The 19,964-nt window shown below is 43.5% G+C and overlaps 1 protein-coding gene across 7 annotated transcripts in view; it reads right to left on the bottom strand.

Annotated features, from left to right (window-relative positions):
• Positions 1 to 19,964, bottom strand: part of SGMS1 (sphingomyelin synthase 1) — a 99,430-nt gene that overhangs the window by 19,408 nt on the left and 60,058 nt on the right. Inside the window, exon 1 of one of the 7 annotated variants that reach the window (XM_040605810.1) lies at positions 18,079 to 18,419. The exons of 4 other annotated variants lie outside the window; for them this stretch is intronic. The gene's annotated coding sequence lies outside the window, so the exon portion shown is untranslated. Of the gene's footprint in view, positions 1 to 18,078; positions 18,420 to 19,964 lie in introns of those variants that run through there. 2 more of the 7 variants (XM_040605811.1, XM_040605815.1) reach the window with 2 other exon arrangements.

Here is a 19,964-nt window from a genome sequence, read left to right as displayed (position 1 = left end):
TGCAGTAATGATCCAATGCTTCACTCCTATTGCTTTTTTATCATATTGTGCATAATAACTAATACTGTTTCCTTTTATCATATTGCATGCTATTTTTTCCTTTGTAGTGTAATATAATAAATTGAATTTGTTCTTATACTTGATTTGGAATTCATTTTTGCTTGACATCCAGTCAATCAGCAAAACACTGACACCTTCCAGCTTGTCACATTAAAAAGTACTTTGTTTTCTATTGTGCATTTGTGAAAGCTTGACTGGGAGAGGTTCAGAGAAACAATACGGGACTGACAGCCCTTGCAGGCCCCCTTGCTTCCACAAAAGGTCTTCTGTCCACAAAAACTGAAAACAGAAGGTGGGGATAGGCACCGGCTGCTGTTGGGCCACATCCATCAGCTTAGCCTACTGCCCCAGCAAGGCACAGGGACAGGCGCACACCCAAGCCTCCCTGGCTCTGATACAGCTTGTTAGCCTGGGCCAGGGAACTAGAAACACTCCCTCCATCTGCAGCAGATCTGCTTCATTAAGGAGCCTGTATGTGACAATGAATTATAAGTATCAATGCCATTATTACAATAATACCAACTGCACTATGATAATAATGCTGTGTAAAACCAGTATCTCAAAACACCCAAATCACAAGACTGAGCAGGATGAAGTAACTTCACCAAGGGCTCCAGTTCCCACCTCCTCATGTTTACACAACCTTCTTCCCCTGTGCTCAGCAAACATTAAAGTGTTAACTCCAAACTTTCAGATCATTTTCCACTTGCCCAACAAAGTATTTCCCACCACCACTTCAATCTGCCCATATGAGGGTTGTAATACCATGACCACAGCCACCCCAGTAGGTTAAACAAGTATTTGAGAGCACACTACACAACCTTGCATATCAAAATTTGTTCTCTTTTGCATCGCTTTGCAGAGATGCAGTTGGGCATAAGGACCAAATGTGGGAGCATCCATCTCTTCAGTTAAAGGACAAGATAATCAGCAATAAAATCATCAGCTGGCTACACCTCCACACTTGACTTGGTGGCCAAGGTGCAGAAAACTGCACTTTTCTGTCCTATAAGTCTGCTTGGAGGGTAACTAAGCATTCATGTTGGATGTCACTCTTGCAGATTTTGTTTCAAAGTTTGTGGACTCACTGCTGAACAAGTGACATCCCCTGGCCAGGTGGCAGCAGACTTTGTCTGGGATGGCTGCAGGGTCCACAGAGGAGTAACCTCCCTTCACAACCCCACAGCTGGCTTACAGGTTAACATGCTGTTCCCTACTACCTCTAAACTTACAAGCTGAAAGCATTACATCTCGCAACTAACACTGATGAAACAAACCACATGCACCTACAATAGCAAAAGATGACCCCCAAAACCAGTTTGTTCATCTCCAATCTCCTCCTATAACACTATGAAACGTGACTAAGTCTTCCCAAATCAAATCATGCTTTCCTCACGTTTTGTACAGTGCTTTTATTCTCTAAGGGAGGACCTTTGCTGCCAAGGCAACAGTCACTATAGAAATCAGTAAAATAACCAGCCATTTCAGAAACTGCAATGAGCTCCTCACCAGGAGCCAAAGATTTCAAAATCCTTTCAGAGACAGTGGGTGTGTTTCAGCTGCAACACTGAGCATCCTTCCCAAACACCCCAGAAAAGTTGAGATAAAACCATTAGTAAAAAACAGGGTTAAGGGGATAAGAACAGTTTCAAGATAAAAGAGTGACATTTTCTTCCTTGGAAAACAAATGCTGATATGCAGACTGATAATGTGTGCACACATAAGCAGGAAAAAAATCAACTGCTGTAAGGATGGAAGTTTTAATGCTTTAGAAACCAACCCACAAGTGAATTCCCCAACCCCACTGGTTACCATAAGTTACATGGAGACCAAATACTCTGGATAAAAGCTGGGAGCTCTTATTCTTCGTTTTTACACCATGAAACGAACAGTTTGTAACAGCAAGATCTGAGTCACTGTTACAGTCACCTCCTCTACAGGCATTTTATCACCACTAACAATAACGCTCTGACACCTCAATAACTGGACGTCCTGTACTTGCAAAGCACCTCTGCATGCCAATTTGCAACAAAAGGGCAATTCCTGTCACAAATTATGTGCTGGATTATCACTAACGAGTTCTCAAGCAACATACCAAATTGCTTCCCTCCCTTCAGGATAGCCATGCCTCCAAACCAGAGTATGCCCCTTGCAAGAGGCTCCACCACTAGCAAGCAAGAGACTGTTGGCATTTTAAAACATAACAAAAAAAGCCATTTTTGTGTTGCAACTATGAATATATGCAAATACAAAATATCTGTAAATATAAAATTGAGGCACAAGTGGGCTCACAAGTTTCAAGGAGCTCCAAGATAGGTTTCCAAGGTCAGTCCCAGATGGAAAACATCCTGTGGACACAAAGTCAGAGCAAGCAGAATTACTACTATGAAAAAAGAGGCTGGGATCAATATGTGAAGCAACGCCCACGTACCCTGAACAGCTCCTTATGCAGCTTCAGAGAGAGAGAAAAAAAGATGCCGGCATACTACTACATAAATCCATGAGCAGCTCATTTTTTACAAATTACTCTATAGAAAGAAGAAAAAACCACCCCACTGCATATTTCCTATCCTAAATTAACACAAAAATCAGAAATGAAAATCCACTCGCAGGCAGACATCTCAGTATAACATCTCTGAACCCAAGCCGACAGTTCAGTGGCAAGGATTTCAAAATGGAAGTACTTTATCAAATCTGAATAACCAAGCAGCCCACCTTCAGATAGGAAACATTGCTAGTGAATATCTCTGCTACAAAAATGCATCACCTATACTGTGTGTGTGTATGTGTATAGGTATATACATGCAGATGTTCTGGGCTAGGTGATAGATACCTTTTCCCTCCAAACCTGATGAAGGCTCACCCCTCTGCTTCTTCATAGCCCTACACCTCTTTACTCAACTTTCTTCCTCCCCCTGCTTCTTCCTTGGCCTTGGAAGTAGTTACGGAAACCAGCAAACACTCACAAGAAGACTTCACCTGACCAGCAATCTCATGACAGAAGCAGTTGTTAAGTAGGGGTTTTGTTTTGACACTATGGAAATCCTGCTTTGAGTGATCCGGGGTTGGAAAGGACAGGGTGGGGAGGGCAGGTCCTGCCTTTGGTTTCAGTTACAAACAACTATTTCAGACTGGAAAGTCTCCTCAAACACAAACAAGAGAGCCAGAAGCCAGGACCAGAGCCCCAGCTGGCACCTGCAGGAACAACTATGGACTTTCCGCCTACGGCGGAGACAACCCAAGCACACTTCTCATTTTGTAGTGCATTCCACAATCCTGATGTCTAAATCCTAAAGTAACGTGCAATGCCTGCAGCAGAAGTGGAATGAGTATTATCTTATTTCTGAATGGCTGTAATAGGAAACTCAGCTTCCAACTCCTTGCTGCAAATGTTTTTAGTTCTGTGCAAGAAAGACACAAATAACACCACAAAGTTAATTTGCAAAGGGGCAGAGGGAGAACAACAATCCACAGCTATATTAATCTCCTAAGAGTAATATCTTTGGGAGAAAGTGGGTTTGTACTCTTTCACCCCTTCACCCACAAAGGGGTGCATGAAAATACTAATGGAGCATCACAAATCCTTATACGTGGGTAATCTGCTTTGACACCAGGATCTTTAATTCTTCAGCAGAATTCTACAGCAAGACTCAATGCATCTACCACATCAGTCACTTCTTTGCTATATACAAACAAAAATCACCATGGACACCATGACACACACGCTGCACTCAAACTCTGCACGTGTGGTTTCTGGATGGAGGCAACCCTAAGTGTTTCCAGACTCTGTGCTTGGGTGGCAGCAAGTTCTGGCCATCGTCTCTAACACAGCTAAACACAGGTCTGTGTTACACCTCAGGATCTGGGTCACTCAGAGATAGGGCAGAACTGGAAATAGAGCCTTGTGTCCTCATGCAACCTCTGAGCTAACTCTGTTACTAAAGAGCACAAAATGATACTTGCCTTCCTCTGGAGACTATCCAAACCTCCTTATATTTATATGCACACAACGGAAGATTTCCAAAGGAAAACAGATGAAACACTGAAAAAAGCAGAAAAAGTGGGGGGTTTTCCCCTACAAGGCATAGAAATGGGGAAAGGACGGGGTAGAACAGGAGGATGGAAACAAGAAAATAAAGAGAGACTAAATGTTTGCAGGAGGTTCCATATTTTAACTCTGTTAATCACATGCAGGTGCTTTAGGGGTTTGGGGTGGGTTTGGTTTTTTTACCTACACTGAATACCTAAAAGTCATTTATTGTTAGAAAGTCAGACTTGTGAGCCTCTGGGAACCTAAGTAGTAGCAAGACTTTAAAAAAAAAAAAATAATACCAAAACAAAAAAAGATGTTTTGCCTAAGGAAACTGAGGACAGTTTTGTGACTGATGGCAATGCAGCTCTAAAATGCATGCTCCTGTGTATTCTGCCAAATCAGCCATGCAGATTAGGAAAAAGAAAGCTGGCAGAAACTTCAGTGAAAACAGAGCTTCACTCAAGGCTTAAATCAATTAATTATCATATTTTTTTAGTATTTGGGTTTTTTAGTGAGCATGTATTAGCATCCAGACCACAACAGTTGCCTCCTCCAAACAGCCTTTCCCAGAGCTACAACTGAAACAAAAGAAAACTAACTTTACATGCTCAGAATCCAGCCTAGAATAATGTTTCCATATTTCAAGTATTTTATTTCAAATACCCTTCTTTTTAAGTCCAGCACATCAGACCCATATCAAAACCACTCCAAGCCTCGAGAGCTGAAATATAAATACCTATATGTCTTCATGCAAGATGCTGCTCTCTACATTTCAGCTGTTACTATTCATAAACCCACCCAAAAGGCACACTAACATTATTACTCTTCAATGCTATTACCCTTGTAAAGCAAAACAATTCCTGGGTTTGTTCTTATTAGTTTAGTTTTATATAACACATACTGATACCTGGTCTGAAAGACAGAACACACAATTACTCAAGATTATTTCTGGTTATAAATAGGTCTAATCCAGTTTTGGAACACATATTCCTCCTCTTTCGAGCAACACCTGTGCAGAGTTGTACCATAAATCAAGCATTTAGATCTGGAAAACAATTATCTGTATGAAGGAGAGGAAGAGTCTTATTGCATAGTTGGTCTAGAACAACCAGAAACCCAGGAAAGGCTAGAGAAAGAAAGAAAGAAGGAAAAAAAAGCATTTTTGATCGCCAGTGAGTTACAGGTGTACATCTGCACAACAGAACTTGTCTTACACAAGCCAGATCTACTGAAAATTCAGATTAACTGCCCCAGCATCTTTCTTTAGCAGTTAACGCTACAAGCAAGAAAACTATCTCTCAGTTCGCTTGCCAAATTTCAGTCACCTTCTCCACTCTTCGCCACCAAATACATGGATGCCAAACCTCGCTGTTTACAGTGGAGATCTGCCACTGTCGGCATTCAGCTTGATAGCAAAACCACACTTGCATTCATTCAACAAAATCCAGTGAGGCTGGAGGGACCAATACTCTCCCCTCCCAGTCCAGCTATCCAGCATCTCCTTCTTTGAAAGCAAGAGTGCCAGAAAGGGATGGCAATTCAGACCAGCTCTGTTCCCTGCTCTAAGGGTCCCTATTTTTTTGCCTTTTATAGATAATTTCATGATTGTTGCTTGGCGTTTCAGGACTGCTGCTGCTGCCACTGAATGTGACATTTTGATGCTGCAACAAGTTCCAAATTTCAGAGTTTGGACTTCAGAAACCCAAGATACTCCTCCCCTAGTGCTGAACAGTAGTTTTATCTCTGTATCAGACTCCAGATCTTAATGCCATACTCATACTCAGCTGCTCCCAATCTACATCAGACATCCCATCCCCCATTACACACACACACCCCACCCCCCATTATCCTGTGACACCACCAAACCCTACTTAAATCTTGCTTCTGACAACAATCTGGCACTGAACCCAAAGAACAGGTATGCACAAATGTCCACCCAAAAACATTAAGTATTAAATATTAATTAAATTTTTAATTTTATAATATATAAATAATAATAAATAATTTAAAAATTAATTAACTATTAAGTATTTTAAATTGCCAGATACCTTAAGAGCACAAAACAGCATTGAAAACATGCTTGCTTCCACACCGACAGTGATGGCAACTGTGTGTACTACCAGGTATCAGTCAAACAATTTCCAAGACAACAAGCAGAGTCACTTAAAATCATGACAGCGTGTTCAAAGTCTGCAAAATACTTTGGTTTAAACATTCTTCTCAGCTCAAGGTTATGATCAACTATGTTTACAAATAAGGAGAGCTAAGGAAACATAAGAAGCTTGTATCTTGCTATCTAACTGTTCTGGAAATCATGAATATTTCAATAACCAACTGAAAGCTCAAAAGTTCCTCCTACAGACATCCAATGACCTCTAAATCTTTTTTCTAGTGACACACTTGAGGCATAGGAGATGTACCTGTGTCATGTTGTCCTAACATTGTTATGGAGACGTCCATTAGCCACCTGGCAATTCCAGTTCTGATCCCAGTGAGTATCTCGGGCAGGGTGGCTCTTGGCCATCCTTTCTTCTTCAAGTAGTGACTCCACCCTCTGGCACACCAAACATGAGAGACTGGATGACTGTGTAACAGATTCACATGCTGAACTGGTAGGTTTTGAACAGGTCAGTTATATCGGTTCAAAAGTAACCCATAATTCCAGCCAAACAAGAGAATCTCAGCTTGAGGTACTGGGTAAGTACAACTAGCTTGCATTCATGTCATGGAAATTAAGCTACATTTATAAATAGTATTTAACAAAAACAGTATTTCAGCTTGCAAACTTCCCCACCTGAGGAAAGCGAACTTCCACTGCCTACCCACAGCCTGTAAAACTGCTGCAAAGCAACTCAAAACAAGAGTGCAAAGCTCAGTCAGCAGTTCATTCACACTTCACAACCAGAAATAGTTAAAAATACCTAAATCAGATGCCTCTGGAGATGGCTGCTCACACAATACCTCTTCTGCCACAGAAGGGATGGAGGGATCAGACCCAGCCTGCTATCATCAGCACATGATTGTCCAGCTACTAGCATGAGTGCACAGCCCCTTGCAAACTTTGCTTACTAGTCTAAACATTTTCTTTTAACTAAAACAAGGCAAGCGGAGCTGTACACTATGAACTATATGATGCGCTCCTCAAAATCTGTATTTTCTTCCACTGAACTGCACATTAGGTGGGAGGAGTTAATGACTTGTAGCACAGTGCTAGACATAATGTCATTTCTATGATCCACCCCAACATAAGCTCCATGGACTACATCACAGCATACACGTTTTATCAAGCAAGTAACAACTGTAGATGATCCATCCACATGCTACTCACAGCAAAAAAAATCAAATTGCTCAGTTAATTTCATTTGGTTTAGAAACTGAAGAGTCACGTCCACCCTTGGCGGGGGGTGGGGTGGGGGGGTGGGGAAGTGTATATGGAAATAAAAATCAGCATTCCTTCCCAGAAAACAGGCATGTGAGTTAACCATTTAATAATCAATTGAAGGATGCCTGTCACCCCAAAAGGATCACTGAGCTGCTTGCCTGAGAAAAGAGGACTGGGCTTCATAGCTCCTGCTACACACATAGGTTAACATACAATAAGGAAGACAATAAGCAGCAAGAGAACTACAGAAACCCAGTGGCACTATTCTCCAGGAACCAAAATAAATTACAAGGAAGGAGATGAGAGGGAGGGAGAGGAGGGAGGATTTAAGTCTGTGGTCATGCAGATGCCATAGCTGCCTGCAAGCAGATGGGCGAAGCCCAGATTAGCAAGGTATTAATGAAAGCAAGTCAGTAATGCTGATGAAGTGCAGCTCGAAATAGCTGAACTCTGACCTGCCTCACCGAGCAGAGCAAAGCCCTCCTCTCCCAGCCACATTGGTGTCGACCACGAAGTCAAAGCTCTGCTGACTGGTGGGGAAGGATGGGAGATCACAAGAGAAGCAGAGCATGGTTGGAAAAAGCTGCTGAGGCTGCAGCTAAAAGATGAACGGCAAAGTAGATAACAAAGCAGCAGCCACTCAGGAGAGTGTAATACTCCTTTCAATCAACCTTCAACAGCAAGGTGCAAAAGGCTCACTGGGAATAAGCCCTTCCCGTACGCAAACACTCAGAAGTCACACTCTCTAGAGATGTCCAACAGGATGCAATATCCCTGATGCATACCCAAGTAAGCAAACAAAACAAGGGAGTAACAATTACACTGATGTTTCTAACGTGCAGGGGCTCATCTGAGCAGTGGAGGGGTTACGATGTTATGATACTGCGGAAACTCACCTGAAGAGGAGCCCTTGAAAGTGAGACACCAGTAAAACCCCCTTCCACCACCTCATGACAGGCTCCATGACTACCCAGCACTCCCTCAAGGCCTGGGAAATGTAGATATGCCTCCTTAATACATTAGTAAACAGAACATTTTAAGAGGAAAAAAAAAATAGGGCCAACCTGACATAGCTGTTGCTTTACCTACACATCCCATGGTCAGACTTGCTCTACAGGACTATACTTGAACTGTGCTCTGACATGCATTGGTTCATGTGTTATTTAGTCAGGCCAAAGAGGTGAAAGGCAAATCTTAGGTAAGTCCTAAGAACAACTCCAAGATCTTCCAAACTTGATAAAACATGGCATTTCAATAAAAGCTTATAAAAGAAAAATTCTGTATAGAAAGATCAGGAAAATTCACCATCAGTCCTCCAGCAATGCTAGTGCTTCTCCTCCAAGCAATACAGAGCTGTTGAAATGACTACTGATGGGGGAAAAAAACTGCACTATTTTGGAAATTACAAAATCAACTACTGTAACGTATTCACACCAAGTTATTAAACAGTCACAGTAATTTGCATGTGGGGTTTACAGGGGTTTTTTTTGTTGTTTGGGTGGTTTTTGTGGGGGCGAGGGTGGGGCTGCGTTATCAGAGATTGCACAGAACATAAATACACATGAAACTTGCTTTTAACAGCAAATATATTCTTATCTGTCCTCAGGCACTCCAAAGCTTTTTCACTGGGTCTGAAAATACCTAAATTCACAAATATTTAATGTGGGCGAGGGGCTAAAAGTACTGTGGCAAAAATACTGATGATTTCAGCAGCTCACCCTATGCGACACCACAACAGCACTGAAAAAAAAGTGACTTACAGGTTTTATCTCACATCATTAGTGAAACAATGTAGGGACTTGACTTAATTTGATCCTGAGACGAATTTGTGCTAGTTTGAATCAGTCTTCGGCAGCCAGATTACTAAAGCCTGACCTCACAGCAACAGCCCAGGAATAGAACAGCATCTCCCATCAAGCACAGGCAAATGGCAAATGCAATGACTGGCACATGAACCAGCCCAGTCCAGCCGCAGCACACGCATGCAATTAACACAGCCTGCCTCATCCCTGCTGAAATGCAAGACATGCCATGCACAGTACCATGTGATTTAACATTTAAGGAGAAAAACAATTAACTCAGACTAGAAAAGCCAGTGGAGACAGCACAAGGATACTGCGCTCCTTTACATTATGGGGATTTCTTGCCCTCGATGGAAGGCACAACGTGATCTCCAGGATATGGGTTGTTGACAGCAGGGCTGAAAACTTTCCTCACTTTCTGAGGAGTAATGAGGAAGAATCAGTATTTAGAAAGACCCTGAGAAAAAACGGTACACCCAGCAGGGAGGGGAACATCACACACACAAAAAATCAGGAAACTTCTATTTCCTTAGTTCACAAAAAGCCAGTTTTTGCCAAGTAACCAATTTCCCTACGTTCTTCATTAAATAAAATATGAAGGACAGGCAGTGACGTAAAATATAAATGCATATGCTTCCATAAGCAACAGGCCCTGTTATGGTAGATGCTGCACATATCCTGTTGTTCTCAGTGATTTATGTCCCATAATGGAGGGCACAGAATTCAGGGTCAAGTAGTAGGCAAGGAAGTTTTACATTAACAAATGCTGTATTTATATTCACCTTTGTGATCCACGCTGCCTAGAAATAGCAGAAACTGCTTTGGTTCCTGTATTATTTAGTCAGGCCAGAGGTGAAAGGCAAAAATCAAACCTCAAGACAAACATCAGATGATTTTGGTGTGGATCTCCACCAAATACAATACTTGCAATGGGATGGGCAGGACATTCACCAGTTCAGTAGTTAAGCCAGAATGGCTGAAACAATCCAAGCACTTGGCCACACACCTGAGTGCAAACACAATGTCTTTACAATGTCAAGCCTTAGCAGTCAGAAGTATTGCTTTGGCAAATTCCCCTGGGAAAGAATAATAGCTACCCATGGAAGACTTGCCCCTTATCACTGCCATCTCCTTTTTCTTACTGTTTTTATTATTTCAGGCACTTGACTGACAAATAATATTGTTACAGTGCCCATGTTGACAGTGCATGTTTCCTTTCTCATATTTGCAAAACCTGACTCAAAAGGCACAGCAGCTTCCAAATAACTGGCAGCTGGCACCTCAAAGTTCAGTCAAGAAAACTAACTGTGAATCCAGCTGAACACAACATTCCCCCTTGAAAATCACGTACGTGGTCTAAGGTATTTTCAGACTATCTTTTTACTACTCTGTATTTACGAAGTGGACTTGAGCTGACCAAGTTCAGGACTCACACTGTGCTTAGCTGTACAAGCAACTTCTCTAGCATAGGACAGAACCTACAAAGTTCCAAGACAGTTGTGCTCAGGTCTTGAAAGGACCACACACTACTCTTTCCCACCACACAGGACTATAAAGGTTGTAAGAACCCACTGAAGATCCAGAAATAGCAGGTCTGCCCCAAACACGGGGAAAATCTGAAGCCATACATCAGCTCATGGCTGCCTCCTCCCCCGATTATTCAGAGGTTCGACAGAACTGGAAGTCATCTTCATACCCAAAGTGATTTCTGAGTATAAAATCACTTCTGCTTACCTATTTTGAGAGGAAATTACAGACAGAAGTTCCTCCCTATTTCAAAGCTCTGCATAAAGCTGGATTTATTGATGCAGACCTATGATTCATCAGTAGAGCAGGCTGTAGGAGACAAACTGTATTATGCTGGAATCTAGCAACATCGGGGGGGGGGGGGTGGGGGGGAGGAATCGGGAGCATTCATCTCAAACCGAAACCTAGACAAAAAACTGTGAGTGTTCATGCCTCAAGCTTTTTTCTTCCTTATTTTTCTTTTCATCGCAGTAGCATCTGCCCTTTCCTCCCTCCTTCCCCCTGTGCTCTGCAGCTTGTGTCAGCCCCATGCATCAGACCCTCCCCAGCCAAGCAGCACACGCTCCAGATTAAAGGTCAACAGGCTTACGGGAAAATGGAGAGGCTGCTAACACCAGGGCAGTGCAAAACCATCACCCAAAACAGAGCGCTGAATATTTCAGGTAACTTTGCGACAGACGGGCAGCAGCGCCGGCAGCCCAATGAGCCCTGGCAGCCTCCTCCTCCCCTTCCAAAGGATTTTAAAAGAAGGAGAATCAGTCTCAAAAAGAGAACTGTAAATAAATTATGGGTCTGTTCATCAATTAGCTCAGGCTGCACTGAAATGAAAGCTACAGCAGGCTCTGTAATCACTCAAAATAAACTCCTCTGACAGGATCACTCCTGTGCTGATGGCTCAATTATGCCTGGGAAGACCGTTACAGAACATTAAACATTAACAAAAGTCTGAGGCCGCGTTACTTTTCTCCCAGATAAACCTAATTCAGTAACTGAGTGCTTTTAGCTTAAGTAACCCTGAATCATTGGATCAATTTTTTTTGTCACCTTTCTCTCACAAGTTGCAAAAGCCAGGCCACCACATATAGGGAAAATGTTTGCAGATAGCCCTTTGCTAGACAGTTACATTTTTAATATACGGGGAAGATATTTTTATCCTTTAAAAATATATAGGGTCTGGAAGAGGGTTGTTTATGTAAATTTAGTAGCTCAGAAATCAAATCAAGGGCAAACTGTTCTCCTAGGTTATGAACCTCCCTACAAGAACTTCTTCATTTCTCTAAAATTCAGTCCCTAGCAAACAGTTGCACAACTTTTTCTGAAACTGCAAGGAGAACCATGAAGACAAACAAACTCTAACACAGCAGAAAGTTACTCTCATTTCTCATTTTGCTTTTGCAATATATTATTTGCTTTTCATTGCTTCAAGTTTAACAGGACTACAGATATGCTTGCCACCTGAAGCGTCTCTCCATTCTCTCTCTGCAACTGTACTAACACAAAATAGTTTCTTGAGGCTTGCCCAGGCCGTATTCTTTGCTGTTCTAACTTAAGTACAACATGCAAACACATTTCTGAGTGCTGAACAATGCCAGGATTTCACTGCGGATTTGGGTAGGGTGTGACTAGTTTAGAACAGACAAACCAATGTCCCCAAAGAAAAGCACGTGGCTGAGATTAGAAGAGAAAATTTCAAAACACAAAAGGAGTTAGAAATAATAAAGAAGCAAGCCAGAGAGCTGGGAAGATGAAGAAACTGAAATCAAAGGCGCACCAAAACTAACTAGCCAGTGGTCCTCCTACTAAATCCTCATTCTTGATGCTTAACACTCAGCAATCCCAAAGCATCAGATTCCCCAATGTAAGTTGAATGTAACTGGGTACAACTTCACAATTTTTAAAAATTAATAAAGTATAACAGTGTTAGCTTTCTTACTGATGAAAAATCTGCTTGACTGCTACGCTGATCTTTTTCTGTCACTGGGAGCAATGAACTTTTACACCTAGTTATGAAAAGCAGCCCAGTAACAAGGGATAAAGAATACTGAAGCATTTTGAAACTTAACTGAGTAAAACTAGCTGCTTGTCTTCAGGATTCTTGTCCAGAGGCTGAAAGAGTAACTTAAATTCATTTTTAAAAGAGAGAATTTCCAGATTCACAAATCAGGAGGTAAAATTTAACTTGACATTGAATTCCACCAAGCTCTGGATATGCTTTTATCTACAGCCCCTTGCAAAGAACCAAGCTGACTGCCTTCAAGTCATTTGCCCTGGGAAGGTGTTAACGTTACAAGTTTTTCTGAACTAAATATTATATACCTAAACATTATTTCACTCTGTTGACCTAACTGCTATTTTCCCTCCACCATGTCCTGAGCACAGACTACTTGGCACAGCATGCTTGCTGGTTTTTAGGATCCATCTAGGATGGATATCCAGGATATCTGAAATACCCCTGGATATTTCCTTCTTCGTTTAGCACTGAAAAGGATGGTTCACTGGTTATTGATGTGTGGCTGGGGGTGCTACAACAGGAGCTCGTCTGAACCAAAGGGCAGCTAGAGAAATCACACTGTTTTCAAGACTGACAAAGAGTTAAAAAAAGAAAGCAAACAGAAATAAACCCATCCCCCTAAAACCAAAGACAAAGCTTCAGGAAACAAACTTTTCAGCAAAGAAAATATGGTTTCCTTTAACTGGCTTTTGCCCTTATTTTAGGAAAGGCAGCAGAAAACATATCCAGACAAAGTTACAAGGACCAGTGATAACCACAAGGAACAGCGATAAACACTGGGTGAAGAGTTGCTGACGAAACAGTGCATAATGGCCGCTTCCTAAAAGCAATGCTTAAAAAGCTTGCTGCTTACAAAGCATGCAATGTATTTCCCCTTTGCTTGGCTGTCGACTACTTTTCTCCTGATACTCCACATGCTTATTGCAAAATAAAATGCCTTGTAAGAGTGCAGTAATACAACCAAGCAAGAAAATTTACATTTAGTAGCAAAATTACGGCCCCAGTACTTTCTGTGTTTTTTTCCAACTACTCAAACTATCCCCATAAACTATCAGAACATAAACGATTGAAACAGCGTAAGTCTTCTTAAGGCTTTGCTCTTGAGTAGACTAACCTGAATTAGCTCAGCCCTGCTAGAAACAGCAGCACGCATACTGTAGTTCTGATTTTAAACCTGAACCGAGCGTGCAGGAGAGCCGATGTTACCGACATGAAGCATTCGAGCCACTCATCTGAATTCAGCTCCAGTTGCTGCGCTCCTGAACTCAGGTTACCTGTGCCAACAGAGTTCAACAAGCCTTTTCTCAGGGGCAACCCCTCCCTCCTGCCTTGTGTTACCACCCTCCGCTCTTGTGCTTCGGTGACCGCATGGCGGCAAAACTGCTCTTTCTCTGTTTTTCAGCTGGGCTGGGCAGTTGAACCCGCTGGTTGCACAGTCACACAAACATAAGCAAGTCCTTCCCCTTTTGGTGGCAGCAGTGAGTTGTCAGAGCAACTCGTATGTTGAAACCATACCTCAAGTTTCCTAATATGCCCTTCTATTTTTAACCATTTTCCCCACCTTCTTTGCCATGTAGACAGCTGCAGAAAGCAGCTGGAGACAACAGTGTTCCATCAGGCAAGTTTCCCTGGCAAAAAATCATCCACAGGCCAGTGGCAAGTGCACAAGGGGCAGCAGAGACACTCAAACATTACCCTTGAGCCCACAGCTCAAGGTAGGCAAGAGGGAACAGAGCAGTCTTATTTTTCCGTGTCCCCCGTGGCCACAACAGCTCTTACCGAACACAGATCATGGCAACCTGGTTGTCCAAAGGACTGCTGCTCTCCTGGCCTCCTGGCTCACGTAAACTGGCCAAGATCCTAATCAGCACCTCTCAACCCTAAAACCTCAAAGGCAAGAAGCTTACCTGCATCTGCACTTAGCTGCCCAGGCCGGCTCTCCCAGGACAGAGATGGAGGGACCACTCCTGTAAGGCAGCATTATCATTCAATACAGCACTTGAGAGCACTTGCTAGGATGTCCCCAGTACAGAGACCTCAGGTCTTGGGGAATGGTTTTGATTTGTGCTCTCCAGGCTTGGATATCTCCTCCTTCAGGCACTTGGTATTAGGTGTAAAACACACAGCAAACCCTGAATTCTCTCTTCCTGTGGTAGAACAGCTTTACAAAGCTCAGCTTTAAAAAGATAACGTGCAGACGCCCTGTAAAGTTAGCCAAGCAAAAAGGGCACTTTCCTGAACAGCAAGAGCAGTTTTGAGCTTTCACAGGCAGATAGAAACTCAGGGTTGAAGAGTGAAGGCTGTGCAAGGCACTGAGCCACACGAAACAGCACAAAGTAGGCTTTTGGGTTTGGAGGTTTCTTTTGGAGTGAGGTCCAGGTATCTGAGCTATACCCTCAAAGGTCTTGTTAGGCCCAGGCATCTCCAGGAAGAAAACTGAGAGTGTCCTTGTAGGATGAGGCAGACCTCTGGGATAAGACAGCTGGGCTGAGAGCCTGGCACCTAAAAGGGACACAGCCTGGGTAGGCCAAGGTACAACTCCAGTGTCCATTCAGGGAGCTTATGAGTTTAGCTGGAAGTTTTGAGTCATGCTCTTGGATGTGGCAACTAGAATAGCTTAAGTCCTGCTTAAGCTAAGCCCTTTTTCTTTTCCTCAAGCAATGGCTGGAAATATTGCAAATGAGGCTACTTTGCTGTTCTCATATAACATGTTTTCATGTGCTATAAATTTTCTATACTTCCAAGTTTCTTGCACAAAATAAGCTTACTGCAAATGCAATCAATTAAAACTTAAAGCAAATGCAGACAGGATTGTACAGATTATAAGTACCAAATGCCTCAGACAAATCCATTTCTTACATGCCTACAGAAACAAAAGGCAAAACAGACATCTGGTGTGAAATTAAGCACAGCAAGACCCACAGCAAATCTTCCCAGCTCAAACAAATTTGAATCACAGGATCCCAAGAAACAAAGCTGCTGAGGAAAACAGCCACGAACCCATTTAAAATTAAGCTTCATTAATAAGTTACAGTATTTACAGATAGGCAAGCAGCAGAAACTGATGTGATTCAGCAATTGTCGTGCTGCCGCTGTGGCAAAGGAAGAAAAAAAACCCACCATGAACATAACAGGCCCATATCCACAGGCAGCACAGGAGGCAGGTAGACCTGAGAACCTGTTCCCCACTACCACAACAGCTCTTACCGAACACAGATCATGGCAACCTGGTTGTCCAAAGGACTGCTGCTCTCCTGGCCTCCTGGCTCACGTAAACTGGCCAAGATCCTAATCAGCACCTCTCAACCCTAAAACCTCAAAGGCAAGAAGCTTACCTGCATCTGCACTTAGCTGCCCAGGCCGGCTCTCCCAGGACAGAGATGGAGGGACCACTCCTGTAAGGCAGCATTATCATTCAATACAGCACTTGAGAGCACACTGCTCTTGTTGGTTTGTGGATAACTATGTGTCTTAATCACCAGCTTCTGCAAAACTCTTCTGGTCTCAAGTTACTTCCATGAAGAGTTGAACACTTATTATCTACCACCACCACCCAACTGCTTCAGATTTCAAGTTTCTTGCTCACATGAAATAAAAGCATCATCGGCCTACGGTTCCTCCAGCACAACAGCAATGCATGAGGTGATCCCACAGCCTGGCATGCTGTGTTTTTCCCCTCTGCCTTGGAGAAACTTCGAACTGCTCTCTTACGAAAACGATTTATTCTTTGTGCATGGGGAGGAGGTCTCTGGAATCCTTAATCCACTAGACTATATCACTTTATTAACCAGTACAGAAACCACAACAGCAGCAAACACTCACTCGCCAAACGAGGGTCTGCAAGTAACTTCACTTCTCACCTCCTGGAAAAAGGGGTGAGAAACGTCTTTAGCAGCTTTTACAAGCATTGGGAGCATACATTAATGATTTACCTGACAGTCTGTAAGCAGGTATGATAAGGTTGTGTTTTGCTATAGTCTGCTTTCCTGCTTTCATCTGCATAACCAAATCAACTCAAAAATGAAGTGGGCATGGTAATAATTGACAGAACAGGAAGAAATTAATGCTCCTCTAAGCTTACTTACTCCATGCTGATTTTAAAAAAATATTTTTATAGCTATGCACATACACACACACACAGAGACTAAAAACCAATGCCTGGAGATGTTCTCCTGTGTATATACATACAAACTTATATATTAAAATACACACACACAGAGATGAGCTACAGTGGTCAAGTAAAAAAAAAATTGTTCAACTCCTCACTATAGATCCATTAGAGAGCTTCCAGATTAAAGTATTCAGTTCAAAGGAGGTTTATAATGAGAAGAAAAGGCAGCTACGCCAGAAATGCACAAATAGGATCACATACCATGGAGCTACACATCTATCTAAAACACAGCTTATGGATAAAATTATATTCCTCTTTCTGAAACACGTTCAGCTCACCAAGATTTCCACGGTTTCCTCATGATTCACTGTATTCCTCTACACACCCAGGGCCACCCTCTTCTACAACAGAAGCATTCACGTTTTTGGGTGGCGTGTGACACCGTGACACATGCAGAGCAGCACAGTCGCATGGTACTGACTCTTCCTACGGACAGCTGCTAAAAAATCTAAAAAGTCTAAAATACTTGCCGTTTCACATAAACACTCACTGTAACTGCCCTGGGGATATCTGGCAGCAATTAAGGAGAGGATTTAGGGTGGGGAGAGGTGCCCAAGATGGCAAAAGGGACAGCAGCTTGTCCCTGACTTCAGTTTATGCAAGCGTCACTGCCACACCTTGTAACTCCAATCACCTGGTACCAGTGTGCTGCAAACAAAACCTCCAAACGTAGAAACCACGGAGAAACTCCACTGTGCCTTAATGTCTGGCTGTGGTGAGAGAGGAACCCATTTGATGGAAACATGCCAGACCCAGGACACAATCTGGGGGGACAAGACTGGAGTACCTGCCGGCCGGATAGCTGCTCCCCCAGTTGCTGGCAGCCTGGCTGGCTTTCATTTAGGAAAACAAGCCAAAAACAAACAAACAAACAAACACACACAGAAAAAAACCCAACCAACAAACACAAGACTAACCATAAGCTTGAGTGCCACCTTAAAAAAAAAAAAAATATCCCCCAAAGCTGCATTTTACATCTTAACGTATCCAAGTCCTCTGCTTGCTTCCAAATCACAGCCCCTAGCCCTTCACCAGCAGTCGAACACGCCTTCTAACTAAAACAGGATCAGCCAGAGCCAGAGAGCTACTCACTCACGGAAATCAGGTGGCAGGTAACAGCAGCCAGCTCCTCGTCCCTGCTGCCAGGCAGACGCGGTGCTTACCGCAAGCGGGAAGGCAGAGCGGCAAGGCCCCGCAAGCCGAAGCCTTTCAGGATCCCTCCTCCCCCGCTCCGGCGGAGCGGCTGCCGGAGCCGCTGCCGGAGCCGAGGATCTCGCCGGCGTGCCCCCCGCGAGCCGAACTTCCTTCAAATTAAAAGTTGCCTTTCAACTTCCCAGCGCCGCTCCCCGCCCCGGCCCGGCGGCGGCTGGAAGGGACAGCGCGAGAGGTGAGCCGGCCACCGGCGGCCACCGACCGCCCCCGCTGCGCCCGGCCACGCCGTCTCACCCCGCCGGGTGCGTCAGCAACGGCCGAGAGGAGGCGGCGGCGGAGGCCGGGCGGCGCGGCCCGGCCCGAGGGCTGCAGCTTCCTACAGCAGCCGCTGTAACGCCTCGCCGCAGCTCCGGCCGTTACCAGCCAAGTAACAGTTAACACGACATTCGGATCTGTTGACCTTGCATTAGTATTACTTTTTAGAGACTCAAGATGACACTGTGAAGCAGAAAGAGTCAGTGCTGGGAAGAAGGATTCATTTTTCCAATGTATATAAATACCAGATGTTGAGGCCTACTTGGGGGGAAAAAAAAAAAAAAAAACAAAACAAAAAAAAAACCCCAACAACAAAAAACCCCACAAAACCAAAACCCACGACAAAAAAGTCTTATTTCACAACACTAAAAGCAAAACAACAAATTCCCCAACCTTTCAATGAAGTCTTTGGCTACGTCCCACTGCTGCCACCAGCAGCAGAGTCCCCAGGTAGGCAGCATCGCCAGCCCCGAAGGGCACGCATCCAGCCTTTATCCCAAAAGACACACCAAGGACTGGAAACATACAGGATCAAGGAAGCTTGCACCTCCTACACACAAATACAGAGGGTGGCACAGATGAGCACGAAAGGAAGGCGTGAAGCATCCCTGGTAAGCACGAGAGGGAGTGGAGGATGTCTACTGGTCACTCGCCTCCGGACAACGGGAGGTCTGTGTAATTGAGTACAAAACCACAGTACAAAGCGGCCGGAAGCCACATGTTGCAAAGACCGATGTCATGATCAGTGCCAGCAGAGTGTGTTCCAATACACAGTCCACTGGCTGCTGTACACAAGAGAGATACTGTCCAGGAGTGAAGTCAGAGGCGTATGAAGTCACCTGCTTCCACTCCACAGATGAAATAATGTAGGGAAAAAAGACAACACCAGCATTAACAAATAGCATCATCAGCTTTTCTGAACCCCATCAGAGAGGGAGCCTGTTGCCAGTAATACCAAGGAATCTGCAGAGCCACATCGAAGAAATACAGGGTGGAAAAAGTTTTTCCAGAAGCCGCACACAGAAATCCTTCCATATTAATCTTGCCATGCATAAAAAGTATTTTTAAGGAGTAGTTGGTTTGGGTTTTTTGATACATGCCCCTGAGCATGGCCCACCAGTCCTTTACTCCTAACACACGTAGACAGCCAGGTATCAAATGCAATGACACGTTCATGACCAGCTCCTCCACAAAGCTGAGAAGCCAAAGACCACAGGTCTGTCAGTAACCTTCAAATACTGGTGTGGAGAGGGGTGAGGAGGAGGTTTTGATGAAGGACACTGAACATCAAATTGTATGTCTTCAAGCACCAATTCAAGGAGAACACAGCAAGCACTGTGTTTTGTTGGTGAGCCCAGCCAATTCCCCTGCCTTTAATTAATTTAGAAGTCTCTTGTTTTAAATATCAACACCAAAAAAAAAAAAAAAAAAAAAAAAAAAAATCACACTGCTTCAATGGTCCAACTTGTCCCTTTCTCAAACAGCTTTTCCCCTAATTTATGAATTAAAAA

Source organism: Falco naumanni, chromosome 9 (assembly GCF_017639655.2).
Source record: "Falco naumanni isolate bFalNau1 chromosome 9, bFalNau1.pat, whole genome shotgun sequence".
Classification (NCBI taxonomy): Eukaryota; Metazoa; Chordata; class Aves; order Falconiformes; family Falconidae; genus Falco; species Falco naumanni.
The sequence above is the reverse complement of the archived record's forward strand: the minus strand, read 5'-3'. Positions and strand labels throughout refer to the sequence as shown.